Here is a 15,542-nt window from a genome sequence, read left to right on the forward strand (position 1 = left end):
CTTTATTGTTAATGCCAGTTGTAAAAGACCACGGCCTCCTTCTTTTCTTGGCAGATAAAGTCGTTCTGTATTTGCTTTAGGGTGGTGCATTCTATGCATTGTCAACTGTTTTCGTATTTTTCTGTCAAGCTGGCATATTTCAGTAATTTTATTATTATTATTATTATTATTATTATTATTATTATTATTATTATTATTATTATTATTATTCTATGTTTGACTTTTGCTTTATATTTGTACAAGTTGGCTCCAAGTCTCACCCAGAGACCTCAAGAGACAACAGGGTTGGAAGTTCATGTTGTTGTTAAGCCTAGTGTGCCATATATTTGGGGGGTGGGGGTGTTGTACTAATGAATGTCTAAAAAAAGTTTATTTTATTTTATTTTTTTTAAACCGAAAATTATGTTTGTTTTAAACCTTGAGATTACATAGAAAGTATTTTGCGTAGGATATGAGCAGTTCCCATGAGCACTATCTTTTGAATTTCTGCCATTTTGGGGTTTCCTGGTATCTGAGTTAGGTAGCTATCAACCCCTTTTGATATCATTCCCAGGGCACCTATGACAACAGCTATTGTTTTAGTCTTCAGGTTCCACATTTTGCTGATTTCGATTTCAAGATCTTTATATTTGCTCAGTTTTTGGTAGGTCTTGACAGATACGTTTATATCGATTGGGACAGTCATATCAATGAGGAGGCATGTTCTTTGTTTGAATTCTTTCAATATGATGTCTGGCCTATTTGCATCTATCTTTCTGTCAGTTTGAATGGTGAAGTTCCAGAGGAGTGAGATGTGGTCATTTTCAAGCACTGGAGGTTGTTTGTGTTCCCACCAGTATTTTTCATGGGGCAAATCCAGGTTTTTACAGATTACCCAGTGAATATATGCTGCAGCTCTATCGTGCCTGTTGAGATACTCTGTAGGCGCTAGAAGACTGCACTTGGAGACCACATGGTCAATGGTTTCATTTTGTTGCTTGCATACACGACACATTGGACTGCTTCTGATCTTTAATATGTTGGCCTGGTAGTTTCTTGTTGGTAGGCATTGATCTTGAGCTGCTATGATAAACCCCTCTGTTTCAGCTTTAAGCCAGAGGCCATTAGCCATTGATGGGTCAGGGCTTTGTCAACATCTGCATTATTTGCTCTCTTTGGGTGTTTGCCATAGAGAGGTTTTTCTTGCCATTTATCATTCAGAATATCTAAGGCCGCAGATTTAGCACGGGTTTTCATGCGCTTAGCTTTTTCTGTGCCTGTTTCATGTATGTCTATCTCTAATTCCAAAATTTGTTGTATTCGGAATTCACTTAGATATTCCTTTGCCTGTTTTGTTACTGAGCATGATGCTTTCTTGTTTTCATGTTTTGAGACAAGTTTTAACATCCAGACCTCAGAGTTTTTCAGGTAGGTGTCTAGGCCAATTGTAGCAATCTTCATTGTTATTGCCAGTTGTAAAAGTCCACGGCCTCCCTCTTTTCTTGGCAGATAAAGTCGTTCTGTATCTGCCTTAGGGTGGTGCATTCTATGCATTGTCAACAGTGTTCGTATTTTTCTGTCAAGATTACATATTTCAGTAATTGACCAGTTAACGATATTGAAACTGTAAGTCACGACTGGTATGGCTAATGCATTGATCGCTTCGATCCTGTTTCTTGCATTCAGCTCTGTCTTGAGTATTGCTCTTACTCTGCGATAGGATTCTCTCCTGGTCCTTTCCTTCATCTCTGAATGCCTTATTCCTTCTCCTTCAAATACCCCTATATACTTGTAGTTCTCTGCTGGGTCTAATTCTTTTATGACATTCTGCTGGTCAAGGTTAACGTTAGATGTTTCTGTCATTTTTCCTTTGATAAAGGTAGCTTTTGCGCACTTATCGAGGCCAAATTGCATTCTGATGTCATCACTGAATTGTTTGACAATCGCTAGTAAGCCCTTGAGTTGTTGGTCATTTTTTTGCAAAGAGCTCTAAGTCATCCATGTAAATGAGATGATTTATATTTTTATCAAACATTTTATATCCGTACTGCGCGTCATTGAGCAGTTTTGAGAGAGGTATTAAGGCTAAACAGAAGAGAAGCGGTGATAGTGAGTCACCCTGGAAAATGCCACATGAAATTTTTACATCACCAGCATTTAGAGATTCATTGTCACTGTTCAAAGTTAGTGTGGTTCTCCATGATCTCATACTTACAGACAAAAAGTTTCGCAGAGCAGGTGCTATCTTATACATTTCTAGGCATTTATTAATCCAGCTATGTGGTAGGCTATCAAAAGCCTTTTTATAGTCTATCCAGGCTATTGATAAGTTTTTGTGTCGTTTGTAACAATCTTCTATGATCATCTTATTGATGAGTAGTTGATCTTTACAACCGTAGGATCCACGTTTACATCCTTTCTGTTCATTAGGGAATATGCTGTTGTCTGTCAAAAAACTATAGGTATATTCCGTCAGGACAGATTTTAGTGTTTTATACATAGTTGTTAAGCAGGTTATGGGTCTATAGTTTTTGGGTTCATTTGTTTCTTCACTTTTTGGAAGCAGGAATGTTAACCCATTAACTAGCCAAGGAGGCATCCTACTAGGGTGTTGCAAAACATCATTGTAAAGTTCTGTTAGCAGTTCATGGCTCTCTGGGAAGGCATTCAACCAAAAGTTAGGGATTTTATCCTTTCCTGGAGACTTCCATTTGCTTGACCTCCTGAGAGCAGATCGTATATCTTCTACCTTGACACCCTCCCACTTTTGGTTTTCTAAAGAGTCCAGTTCTTTAGATATTCTATCAATCCAGGGGGCCTTTTCGCTGTGTGTTTTTTCTTCTGCCCAAATTTTATTCCAAAATCCCTGCACTTCTTCTTTTGATGGTACAGACTTTACAGTAACTGTTGTTTTTCCTATCTTCCTGTAAACATTTTTGGGGTTATTTTTGAACATGTTGTTGTCCCTGAAGAATCTAATACGCTTTTCATACCTCGCTATGCGGGCAGCTTTAGCAGATACCTTTTGCTTGATGGTTTTATGGTGGCCTCAATATCAAGTATAGTTTTCATATTATATTTTTTCATTAGTTTTTGGGTTTTTGCAGGTTTGGTAGTCTTATGAACCTTAAGGTTTTTCAAATATTCAATGTCAGATCTAAATAGTTTAATTTGTTGTTGCAAACGCTCTTGCCAAGAAGGCTTTTTGTGGAAATGTTGCCATTTTCTAATCTTTTCACCACATAGGATCGTTGAGATTTTCGCGGATGCATAGTATAGGTGGTTGAGATCTGTGATATCAACATCATTAGCTGAAATTATATCCTTAAGTGCAAGCCGGATTTTACCAATTATTTTCATGTTTTGGTTAGATTTGCGGATTTTAGGGAGTGTATCACGTTCATCCATACTGGTTTCTTTAATTTTCAGCCATTCAATCATGATTTGACTTTTTAGCTCATGTAGTTCTGTCGGGTCAATATTTGTGTGACTTTCTTCATCTATTTGATGTTCATCTGTCTTAGTGTTTATATTTGGTTCAGGGAGTATTTCACTTTGCCTATCACTTATACTAAATCTTTCAATCCTTACTTCGTTTTTATTAGCTCTGAGCTGGTCTATAATTATTTCCTCTGTATTATCTTCTTTAGCTGCTACTTCGTTCATTCTATCCGTTACTGCTTGTCTAATTTAATCAATCTCTACTTCAGTCAGTAATTGTTTTTTTATAATGTTTCTTCTGACGTTGGCAAGTTTGTTACTGTCTATGTAGGGTCTTACTTCAGGGTGTTTCTGTCTCCAGTTTATGTAGGTTTGTATAGTGTTCGATTTATCTGTGGGGAAATATATGGCTTGATAGAAGGCTGCAAGAACTTCTTTATTATCTTCCCTAGTCCATTTTTCCTTCTTTTTCTTTTGAGTGTTTGGTGACGAGCATGGATGGCCATCTGTTGGAATATTCCAGTTGCGGGGTACGTCCAGCTCCTGTGTGTCGGGAAGATTTGATCCAGTAGCTGATTTTTCAATCAGACTTTGGTTCAATTTTCGGGTACGTGGTCTTTTGTAGTCCGCTCGTCGACCATCGCGGATTGTAGGTTGTTTTGTTGACATTGAAGCATGACGAGCTTCGACTCTTACATTAAGAGACGGATTTAGGATTTTCTGCACGTAAACATTGTTCGTAGCGCAGTTACCTAAGGCTAGCAGATTTGTATTCGTCTGTATTTTTGTTGTTGATAGTTTTATCTCCGGGCATAGTTTTCCCTTCTTTTCACTTATTTATTTATTTATTTTTTTAAACTTATGAAAGGTTCACTCTGCCTGTATTAGTTCGAAAAAATGAGAATAAAATACGAGAAAAAACAAACAAACAATAAACAAACAAAAATAAGAATTATCATCACCACTGTCATCACTGTCATCATTATTATTATTATTATTATTATTATTATTATTATTATTATTATTATTATTATTATTATTATTATTATTATTATTCTGTTTGACTTTTGGTTTATAATAGTACAAGTTGGCTCCAAATCTCACCCAGAGACCTCAAGAGACAACAAGTTGGAAGTTCACGTTGTTGGTATGCCTAGTGTGCCATATATTATTATTATTATTATTATTATTATTATTATTATTATTATTATTATTATTATTATTATTTATACTTTCATTTCATTATAACTTTTTTCCGCTGTCTTAGTGCCGGGCATCCTCCGGAGGCCAAGAGTAGTAAGGTCACTTTTGTAACAATCATTACCTTATTGTTAATATCATTATAGAAATTTGTATAATACAGATAAATCTACGGTTTATCAGATTGCGTTGAAGAGAACGTATGCTATTGTTTACCCATCATCTCAAACTGTAGTGCCGAAGAGAAGAATACTGGTACATCTCTGGTGAAAGACAGCATCTAATACTCTAAAAGTCGGTTCAAAACAGAAATATTAAAATTGACGTTTCTGCGTCTTATAAGTCTTTTGTTAATCATTCGCAACTAGGACGATTTATTGGAATATTAAACCCGATCCAGTACTTCATTAGTGCTATGTTTTTATAGATTCCAGAAAAGCAAGTTTGAAACCAGTGGGCATTGATCTCGGAATGAAATGGCAGTAACGTTTAGAATGACAAAATCAAGCGATATGTTAGGAAAGAAAGTCGGTAAGTTTGTAGAATAGTTGGTATGTGGGCGGAGGAAATGCTTCACGGCAGTTTATCCGTCTTTACGTTCTGAGTTGAAGTGTCGCTACACTCGAGCGTGTGTATGTATACACATATATATGTACACACGCGCATATATGTATATATATATATATATATATATATATATATATATATATATATATATATATATAATTAATTAATAAGGGTGAGAGAATTAGATACTAATTTAATAGTATCTCTATTCAACACCAAGTGGCCCAGTGCACAGAGAAACCTGGATTATTATAATATTTTATAATATATTATAATATTTTATACATAAATAAATATAAGAGAGTGGTCACTATGTGGCTCACTCTAGCACTAGAAATAGATCCAATAGGTTTCAACCACAAAATAAATGTTTCCCATGAAAGTCAGCACGATTGTTAGCTCAAACGAACAGGGCAAATAAAAATAACAAAAATACAGATTATTTTGGGACAATTGTTTCGCTATTACTGAATTAAATGCAATTTTACTCACACTAAATTCACTTGTAGCTCCTCAGGCAAAACTATCTGGACACAATCTACTCAATCACACGCCAGATTTTACCATAACGATAAATACACGTGTGGTTCAATCGATTATATCCGCCGTTATAATTCAAATACCCTTACCAACAGCCCGCCAACTCTCACGGAAACAGTTACTACATTTAGAAATAAATGCAGCATAATTACAATTTATTTTGTGGTTGAAACCTATTGGATCTATTTCTAGTGCTAGAGTGAGCCACATAGTGACCACTCTCTTATATTTATATATATATATATATATATATATATATGTATATATATATATATATATATATATATATATATATATATATATATATATATATATAAATATATATATATATACATATATACATATATATATATACAATATATATATATATATTATATATATATATATATATATATACACACAATATATATATATATGCTATAAACATATGCATACAAAGAGAGAGAGAGAGAGAGAAACACACACACATATGTATATACAGGTGTTATCTGTATACAAATATGTGTGTGTACGTGTGTTTGAATATACATGTATATACATACATACATATATATATATATTTATATATATATATATATATATATATATATATATATATATATATATATAAGAATTTTTTGTTAATAAGATAAAATTATCAAGGCTGTATAGATAGTAGAGCATTTATAGATAGAAGTTCTTACAGCTGCTTATAGGATATTAATTAATAATAAGGGATATTTTTGATTAATATCCTAGAAACAGCTGTAAGACCTTCCATCAATAAATGCTCTAATATCTATACACTCTTGCGTTTTTACCTTATTACGCAAAAAATTCTTATAATTATGTATATATATATATATATATATATATATATATATATATATATATACATGTATATGCAAACACACACATTTGTATATATATAACACCTGTATATTCATATGTGTGTGTTTTTTCTCTCTCTCTCTCTGTATACATATGTATACAGCATATATATATATATATATATATATATATATATATATATATATATATATATATTGTATATATAGTATATATATATATTGTATATATAGTATATATATATATATATACATATGTATAAAAGCGTGTGTGTACATATATGTATATACATACACACGCACACGCTTGCACACACATATGTATGTATAAGTCATTGAAATCCAACATATATGATATCTAGATGTATTTATAATCCTACGTTTAGATATATAGCTAATGCCTCTTTCCATTTGCATCAATTTTACGTTCAAATAAAAGCAATGATATTAATAACAAAGCACCACATGAATTCCACTCAATCATCTCTCTTTACTAATATAAATAATATATCGCCTGTACAGAAATATTGAAATTAATTACTTAACAACTAAATACAAACTTAAAAATCAGATACTGAGAAAATATTAACGGGTTTATTTTTATATAATCATTAAAAGAAAAAGGTTTTATAATTAACACGCCTTTAGATAATATATCAAATATAAATAAATATACAAGAATGTCTTGGCAGCTGACACCATACACACTCAACGCGCGCATGCACACGTATACACACATGCATACACACACACACGAATATATATGTATATATATATGTATATATATATATATATATATATATATATATATATATATATATATATATATATGTATATAATATATATACACATGCATACATACATATTTATACAAATATACATATAGACACACATACACACACGCACACATATTTATGTATCAAGATTAATCAGCCGAAATTGCGAGGATGATCCGGTTCTTGATTGAGGATAGAAAGCTTCGAATGACCCGTCCTTGTTTGTTGTATCGTCTATCTGGATGCTTTGTTGTCCCTTTTTGTATTATCTAGTTGTCCGGATGTTTTGCGTACTTGTCCAATTTTATATTTTATGTGTGCGTGTGTGCGTGCGTGCGTACGCGGGTTGAGTGTGTATGGTGTCAGCTGCCGAGACATTCTTGTATATGTATATATATATATATATATATATATATATATATATATATAGAAAATAGTAGAGTGAAAAAACGACAGAAGGCTTGAATGTTAAAAAATATATATATTTGCGTCAATATGTCTGAAGAATATTAGAAAATTATAATGACATAAATTAAAAGAAATACCGGTTTCGCGTGTAGCTTTTCATATTTCTTGTGACGTTATGTTTATATTGCATGGAGTTATCGTTGTGTTTATTTTCAGGAGATTTCTAAATAAGGGGAGGTAGTGAGTGATTTCTTCCGGTGTAAGGGAGATAATCGCTTAAAATTTTTTTCCTTTCCCTTGTGAATTTCTCTGTGTCAGTATGTTCGGATGGTTGAGTCTGGGTTTGTACTTTTCAATGAAGAATGTTTCCTTGTTCAGTCTCATTTGTGTTGATGATCCGAAAGCACATTGGTAAAATGGGAAGATTAAAAATTGTGGCAGTAGTTGCTTTGCGCATTTCTCAATGTGCTCACTAAAAGGTATCATTCTATATTCTGGGAATGCAATCTGTTGTCGATGCAGTGTGCATCTACGCCTGAGTGATAGTCCCGTGGAACCCACATAGTCTTGGTGGCAGCCCGAGCATTTTATTACATAAATTATGTTTTCAGAGGCACAAGTAAAGTTAGATTTGATCTTGAATTTTTGTCCCTCTTTAAAGAGGAATTCTGATCCTTCTAGCAGGTTAGGGCATGTTGCACAGTTCGATCTACCACATTTTTTTACTTTTTCATCCGTAATTTCAGAAGACAATTTTGCCTTTGTGAGAATCTTTTTAAGTGATTTAGGGTGTTTGTAGCTTTTAATGATTTGGTGTATGTTTAGAATTTCCTTTAATTTGGTGTTTTTATGAAGTATCGGTAAATTCTGGGTGATGATGGTGAAGGCTTCTTTGTTTCTGGGGTTGTATGTAGATATGTAAGGTAGTATTTTCGGGGAAGGTGTGTTGTTGTGTTGAACTTTTCTTAAAGTTTCTATGTTGATTTCTGTTGCACGTCTGATCCCATCCTCTATGAGTTGAGCTGGGTAATGTCTGTTAATTAGGGTGTTTTTGAGTTCTTGCAGTCTAAAGTTCCTGGTATTTTGTTCTGACACTATTATGCATATCCTTCTATATATATATATATATAGTATCTGCCGCCAGTCGGGAGCGCGCAGTGTGATACGTGAGGAAGAATTCAATCGACAGTAAGTGCGACTAAGAGTTCTGACGCACCAACATTGCCTGAAATAAGAGTTTAAAATACTCTTAAAGTTGTAGGAAGCGCGCAGAGATACATACTGACAGGGGAAATAACCACCTCATACCGATTCGAAAATCCTCAGATTAGACGTCTAGTTTCATCTCTTACCGTACGCATATTCAGTGAGATCAACTCGAAAGGCACATGTTCGGCTAATTGTAACTGCACATATGATAATAAAAACGAGTACTGGTTCAATTTTTACTTCTTGATCGTTAATCAATGGGCTAGTTACCTAAGTAATCACATGTCCTCTCTCGTCGACGTCTGCTACGAGTCTCTTACAGGTCTGTTTTGAAATCTCATTAATGAGGTCACGGATGGAGATGAAAGGGCTTTGGCAAACAGTTGCTTGACTATGTGCATATACTTAACCAAGAGAAAGTGTACACAGCCAGCGGAGCAAAATATATATATATATATATATATATATATATATATATATATATATATATATATATATATATATAATATATATATATATATATATATATATATATATATATATATATATATATATATATATATATATATATATATATATATATATATATATATATATATATATATATATATATATATATATGGAGGCGCAATGGCCAAGTGGTTAGGGCAGCGGACTCGCTGTCGTAGGACGCGGTTTCGATTCTCAGACCGGACGTTGTGTGTGTTTATTGAGCGAAAACACCTAAAAGCTCCACGACGCCCCGGCAGGGACTGGTGATCCCTGCTGTACTCTTTCACGACTCTTTCTCTCACTCTTTCGTCTGTTGGCCTGCTCGCTTAGCCAGCGGGGTGGCGTCATTCAAAGGCTAAAACAATGCGAACGCGAACATCTGACGATCTGGTGATCACGTGATCACGTGATATATATATATATATATATATATATATATATATATATATATATATATATTATATAATTAGGGCTTAGTAAAATAAATTACTTTGCCACATACTGAACTAAGTAGAAATAGCAGCGAAAATAATTTTTTTTTAGCTATTTCTACTACTTAAAGAAAATTTCTCTCAGATAAAGTTTACTCCAGACAGCTCACGGAGTTCGTTGATAGGTAAAGTTCCTTCTTTTTAGTGTTTCCAAATCCAAATTAAGAAATTTTGAGCTGACGAAAGAAATGCTGATTTTATTTGGCTAATCTTGAAACGTTGACGTACTCAAACGATCTATGTACTTGTGATATTTTTCTGTATTTACCTCCAAACCTCCGTGAGCTGTCTGGAGTAAACTTTATCTGAGAGAAATTTTCTTTAAGTAGTAGAAATAGCTAAAAAAAAAAAAATTTTTTTGGCTGCTATTTCTACTTAGTTCAGTATGTGGCAAAGTAATTTATTTTACTAAGCCCTAATTATATAATGTAATATTTTGAATTCGCCTTAAATGGTCCTTTTACATACTGAACACTTGGTGAAATTGATTAATTAATTAATTTTACCCTCAATTGTTGATATATATATATATATATAAATTATTCATATATCAGTATTATCATTATCATTATCATCAATTAATAAATCACATGAATGTATTTACAAAGTATAATCATTTAGTATAATGAAGATAGCTTATTTGTAAACTATAATTAATATGTGACTACATACATCCAGGTATTTAAACAACAAATTTTATAATATATATGTTTAAAGCTATTAGACTGTTTAAAGGACAATATATATATATATATATATATATATATATATATATATATATATATATATATATATATATATATATATATATATATATATTGTCCCTTAAACAGTCTAATAGCTTTAAACATAGCAAGGTTTATGATATTAGTTTATTACAAGTACTTTTATTAGTTCCTGTTTAATGAAGTTTAAGTGTGTATTAGTCACTGGTAATTTAATATTTTAACTTGTAGTGATGATATATTGATGAGTATGTAATGTTTTATTATTAACTTTTGAAAGATGAAATAATGTATTTCACTCATAAAAATATTAGTTAAATTGATTTCAGTCTTGTTTTTTTTTGGGAAAAAATTTTTTTATAAGGTTTGAACTTTCATTTTGGTAGTATCTATGGAAGACCGGTAGGGTTATTATTTATATGGACTTAAAGATGGACCGCAATTTGGCTTATAATTTAGTTATTGCAGATTGCTATTAATACCGATGCAATATACATTGGTTTAAATGTCTCTTGTTGTAGTTTTATTAAAGTTAGTGTTTAATCCTGCCTATATATTGATTGATTGAAATAATTTGGTTATTAAGCTTTTACTTCTATATTACACTACGGAAGACGGTAGGGATTAAAATTTTGTATGATTTAATAGAGTTGTCACTGTTTAGTTACGCATTTAGGGGTGGTTGTAATATACTTATTGAATTTATTTATCGATACGTTTGTATATTTGGTAAGTTATGGTTTCTTTGGTTTGTTTGTTTCGAAACAACAATTATTTTAGTGATGTTGACTCTGCCGGATTGAATGATACAGCCCAGGTGTCAAAACCATAATGATATCCGTGTGGCAGGTGATGATGGAGGTATTTTGGGTTATTGGTATGGCTGTGAAATAACATATCCTTTATATATATATATATTTTTATATATATATATATATATATATATATATATATATATATATATATATATATATATATATATCTGTATGTATCAATAATAATAAAGGGTGAAATTAATTAATTAATTACTTAATAATTAATAATTTTACCAAGTAGTTCGGTATGTTAAAAGAACCATTATCGGTAAATTTAAACAAAAATGTTTATAATTATGAGTATAATTATAATTAGGGTTCAGCAAACAATTTGCTTCACCAATTACCGAAATTTAGAAATAGCAGTTAAAACTGATATTTCTCTAGAGAAATAGCCAGTATTAACTGCTATTTTTAAATTTCGGTATGTGGTGAAGCAAACTTTTTGCTGAACCCTAATTATAATTATACTTATATATAATTATAATTATACCCTAATTATAATTTTACTGAGCCATAATTATAATTATAATCATAATTATAAAATTTGTTGTTTAAATATCTGTATGTATGTAGTCACTTATTAATTATAGTTTACAAATAAGCTATCTTCATTATACTAAATGATTATACTTTGTAAATACATTCATGTAATTTATTAATTGATGATAATGATAATGATAATAATGATATATGAATAAGTTTACACAATGCCATATTGTGATCAAAAGCAATTATTTCCAATTACGTATTTCTCTTTTTTAAGTAGCTAATTTATTTATAAATGTATAACCATTTACTTACAAAAAATTTTTTTTTTTCCTCTGAAAAACTAAGTAACTGTGTATTTGTTCTAGAAATTCTTTAAATAAGTATGAATATGAAGATTACAAAAAATATTATATAAAATTATATGTGCTTGAATAATTGTATATATGTGTATTAATTGTGATAAAACTAAGCCTTATGATTTTAATAAAGTTTTAATAATATTGTGTACTTTATAGCTTGTGTTATTATTGCAAAACTAATTTCGTTACTTCTGAAAGACTTAACAAAATTTTGAAATATATTATTTATAGTTTATGATCTCTTTTTCTAAGAAATAATATACGTTATATTCATCGGCGATGTATACTTTATATTTATGCTTTTGTTTATCTACATTTACGGAATACTTCCTTCGACAATTTACGTAAATAAGTATCATTATTTGTTTGTTACTTTGAATAATCATTATTCCAGTAACTTCTAGTCTATTTACTTCGGGAAGACTTAGTAATATTTCGATATTTATTATTTATATTTATGTTTTATTATCTCACTATCTAAGAAACAATATGGGTTATAATTATCGTAAATCTAAGTTTCTGTTTATTTTATTTACTAGGTTGTCCCTTCGATAAAATACGTAAATAAGGAACATTATTTGTTAGTTACTTGGAATAATATTTATTTCAGAAAATTTAGATAAATGAGAAATGCTATTATACTTTACCATTATATTAATACAATACTATATTATCATTATATATAATTTATATATATTTTCTTTCAGTAATTATAAATATTTGAAAAGTATTGCACATAAATAGATACTTAGTTGATATAAAAGAATTATGTTTTTCAAACATGCATAGGCATGTTTATAGAACAAATATTGATTTACACGATTTATTACCGTCTCTTAAACTAAGTAGGACTCTGATACTTCATTTATTTATATATTGTTATTATTATATATTATTAAAGTAGCCAGTGATTGTTTTCGACTAAAATGCGTATGAATTGATATTATTGGAGACATAGAAAAATATTTTGAAAGTTGTAGATGTTCTTTAGGCAGTTATTTTGTTCTTTTATGGCACTTGTTATGTATTTGAGTAGTTAATACTCATGCTCCTAAACATAGTATTTTGCAATCTGACAGCCCTTTTTGATGGGATTTCATCTGTCTTTTGAACCAAAACCCTGAAGATACATGGATATCAATTGTGTATAAATCAAATAATGTATATAAGTCGAAACAAATGTTGGCGTTTTTGATTTTTTATTATATTCATATTGTATCAGAATATAAGTAAATTGTTAGATTTTCAATTGAATTTCTCTATTTAATTTATTATATATATATATATACACACATACACACATATAGTCCGCAGATGAGCTCCAGAGATGATCAGTATTGAAGACAGTAGAGTTCAATAGATTCAAACTTAGACACCAATGTCTTAACAGGAGATCGATTGCGCTAGGTAAAGTATCGATATAAGACGAGCAGAATTAGAAGCAGTTATGCGGATGAGCAAATTAATACTAACCCCCAAACCACAGATCTTTCTTTCACTCAATATCAATCCATCGACTCTCAAAATATACCTCCTACACATCGCACTCGACAGCTCCACTCATAATGATTATGACCCTCCTTATCTAGATCCACCCACTATAACCACACCCTCTCAATATTCTGAGGGCAGGGAGCGAGAGATCCTATGATTTGAGCGACAATTGTCTCTCTAAGTCAAGACTACCCAAACGTTTTTTAAATCCTGAACTTAAACTTACCACCACAGCATATACACTATCCTATCTTTAATAAACCATTTATAAAAATCTCCTGGCATTTGTCGTTTGTGAACGTAAAATTGAAGAACTTAGAGTCAAGAAGAAGGTGTACGATTGGATATTCATTTATTATTCGCTAGAATTGTTTCGATGCAACGTATTTCTCTAAGAATACAGGTTTTTGATTATGAAAATAGTTGCCTAACCAAATATCTGTATTCTTGGAGAACTATGTTGCGTTGAAACAATTGTAGACAATAATAAATAAATGTCCAACTGTACTCCTTCTTGGCACCAATTTTTTTAAAAACACACCCACACACACACATATATACATAAATATATATACATTTATATATGCATATATGCATAGATAAATACATACAAAGATACACACGCCCACATACACATATAAAGCTGTCTACGTGGATTAAACTTTGACGAATAAAAATCATACATTATTCATATGCAGATTTCACATTAATCTTGAAGAAAACACCTGTTTGTGATCAGCCTTGTTTGACAACGTCATAGTTTCTCTTTTTTTAATATAGAAAATAGCTTTACGTCAATCTCCGAAAACTGTAGGTCATATAAAATTGTGAATTATAACCAGTTTCTATTTGGGATGAATACCATGGTTTTCTACTTTAAGAGTACGCAAATTCACAAAATGAAATCATGCCATAAAGTTAATTCATTATACTTACTTAAGATTTCGTATTCTATCATTTCTCTTAATACGATAAACATAGCGAAGAAAGAGTAATCCCACTACTATCTCAGATTTGAGAGAATTATGTAATTGATATTTAATTTCAGAATATGTAGATCAATACTTGCGGTTAGCTTGAACCCGGTGTCTTGTGCAGATGTTTGCATCAAAATTGATATGCCACGGGCAGCAAAGTGGGTGTTTATGCTAGCGGTTGTTAAGACTTATTCACAAATGGTGCATAGGTGCAGGAGTGGCTCTGTGGTAAGTAGCTTGCTTACCAACCACATGGTTCTGGGTTCAGTCCCACTGCGTGGCACTTTGGGCAAATGTCTTCTACTATAACCTCGGGCAGACCAAAGCCTTGTGAGTTGATTTGGTTGACGGAAACTGAAAGAAACCCATCGTATGTATGTATATATGTGTGTGTATATGTGTATGAGTATGTATGTGCTTGTGTGTCTGTTATTGTCCTCCAAACATCGCTTGACAACCAATGCTGGTGTATTTACTTTCCCATAAATTAGCGGTTCGGCAAAAGGAACCCATAGAATAAGTACTAGGCTTACAAAGAATAAGTACTAGGGTGGATTTGCTCGACTAAAGGCGGTGCTCTAGCATGGCCGATTGAAATGACTGAAAAAACTAAAAGAGAAAAAAGAGAAATGTGCAATGACATTTGTATTTTGCTGAACACGTTAGTGAACCACTAATTAAACCTGATAAAGTGTGATTAAAAATGTTGTATCTGTGACCATCCTTTCTTCTAAGTTAACAACCAGCTAA

The sequence above is a fragment of the Octopus sinensis genome, linkage group LG12 (assembly GCF_006345805.1).
Source record: "Octopus sinensis linkage group LG12, ASM634580v1, whole genome shotgun sequence".
Taxonomy (NCBI): Eukaryota; Metazoa; Mollusca; class Cephalopoda; order Octopoda; family Octopodidae; genus Octopus; species Octopus sinensis.